We start from the raw sequence: 2372 nt of genomic DNA, 5'->3' as shown, positions 1-2372 counted from the left end.
CTCCTGCAGCAATGGGAACAGTACAGAGACCCACAGCCAGATAGTATTCAGAGAGTGAGAAACTTTGGAACACTCAGCCCTGAGTGGTATGTCTATCAAATCTCTCTTCTCAGAGCTCAGGTACCCTGCAAAAGAGAGGTGGAAAGAGCATAAGAACCAGAGGGGATAGAGGATGCCAAGGAAACCAAGGCCTCTACATAAACAGGATCAACACACACATATGAGCTCACAGAGACGGAAGCAGGACACACAGGGCCTGTGCAGGTCCTTTGGGTATATGTTATGGTTTTCAGTTTAGTATTTTTATGGAAGTCCTGAGTGTCTCTGCATCTATCTGTTTCTTGTGCTTCTTCTTGGATTCTTTTACCTCTGTTTGTCTTGTACTATTCTGGCACATTAGTTTTTGCTTTATCTTGTTATATTTTATTCCATGATTATCCCTTAGATGCCTGGGGTTTTTTCCTAATGAGAGACAGAAAGGTAGTGGATTCAAATGGGAGGGGAGGTGGTGGAAGAACTAGGAGTCATAGAGGGAGGGAAAACCATAATCGGTGTATATTATATGAGAAAAATCTATTTTCAATAAAAGGGGAGGAACATTACTCGTACTTAACTCTCCCCGGGTTCCTTGAAGGGTAATTTTTATTAACCCTGGGTCATTCCAACTCTACAAACGTGCATGCTACTGCCCGGCAAATGGAAGAGGCATTTGAGTTTAAACTCAGAGCTGACTTCCAAGTCCCTTAACTTTGACCATTCTGCCAAGTTTGCAACTGGGATTTGAAGTAGCAATGCATTAAAAATTATGCAGGGCTTGCTTCCAGTGATGGTAGCCATGTGCAGAGAGATTATAGGGAACAATAAATGGGGTGCTGATGTTAGAGATGAATATCTCAGTTTCCACATCTCCCTTGAAAAAAAAATGATGATGATGATGATGATTGCCTTCTATTTCTTCAACAATATTTATGCCTGAGCTACATGAGTTCCATCTTTGAGGACAGTGCAATGAGAAGAAACAAGGGGCCCTGTGCCCAGTCCCTTCTGTAAACTTTTGTTCTTTTTCTAATTACCATACAAGATGATGTGTTTCATTAGACATCTTCACACACAGAAGAGACCGTCATACTTTGTTCATATTCCCATGCCCTCACTACCCTTCCTCCAATTCCCCTTCTACAAATCCCCCCAAGAGTCCACCCCTCTGCTTTCATGCCATACATATGTGACTTCTATGTGAACGTGAATAAAATATACATCGGACTCTAGATCATCTTGGCCCTTTGTTGACGTGTTTTATAGATAGCCCTCTCCAACACCACTATGAGGGAGGTATTACAACTAGTTTATAACATGAGGTTATTTTGCCCCGATTCATATTGTTTTCTGCAACAGGAGTAAGAATTCCATCTCAAGGCTGTCTGCCTCCAAAACTGTAGTTATCACAACGTAAAACCTTTCTGCACCCTGAGCCCATGCAATGCTCCCCTCCCCCATAGACCGTACCTGAGTGCTACTGGACTCCACAGGCTCATTTCCTTGGATGGTAAGCCAGAAAGCATAGGTGAAGGGTAACATCGAAGTAAGGAGAACAACAACTGAGAAAGGAGAGAGGGCCTGGGTATAGAAGCCTCTTCCTGGAGTGCTAGCTAAATTAGCAGACTCTAACAGCGAGTCCTCTTGGGCCACTATGTTAGTTCTTTACTTTCCTGAGTATCTCGTACTAGCAATGCAGATCTTGTGACTGAACTGATGTAAAATACAAACTACCCCGATGCAGGCAATAGAGGAGGATGCCCTGGATTGCAGCACTGGATGCTTAGCAGGGAAAAGCACAAAGGAAAGCTCTAACAGTCCCAGTCACCATTAAGTCCTGTCTGATCTTCCCAACACTCAGTGGGACTTGTTTCATCAGACCTTCTACACAGGAGGACTCTGTAGATGAGAGACAATAACTCTAGAGAGTTTTAGAAACAATAGAGCCTGTTCCTATAAAGCAGGGACCAACAACTATGACCCATGGGCTAAATACACCCAGCCTACAACCTACTCTTGTAAATAAAGTTTTATTGGAGTACAGCCACACCCACTCCTTTTTATATGAGTGACTGATATCATGACTGGTATCATGGCCTAAGGATGGTAATAAAGGCCAGGGGGTCGGCACAGCCAAATATGTTCTCTACACCTTTGCAGAAAGGTTTTGCTGGCCTTCTTGGACATATTGCTTTTGGTGGGAGCTCATATTCTTATAGTGGCTGCTTTCTGCTTATATGTGTGCTTTGTTTTAATTTGGTCTTGAGGTATCACTCTCTCTCTCTCTCTCTCTCTCTCTCACACACACACACACACACACACACACACACACACAC

This window comes from Mus caroli, chromosome 1 (assembly GCF_900094665.2).
Source record: "Mus caroli chromosome 1, CAROLI_EIJ_v1.1, whole genome shotgun sequence".
NCBI lineage: Eukaryota > Metazoa > Chordata > Mammalia > Rodentia > Muridae > Mus > Mus caroli.
The sequence above is the reverse complement of the archived record's forward strand: the minus strand, read 5'-3'. Positions refer to the sequence as shown.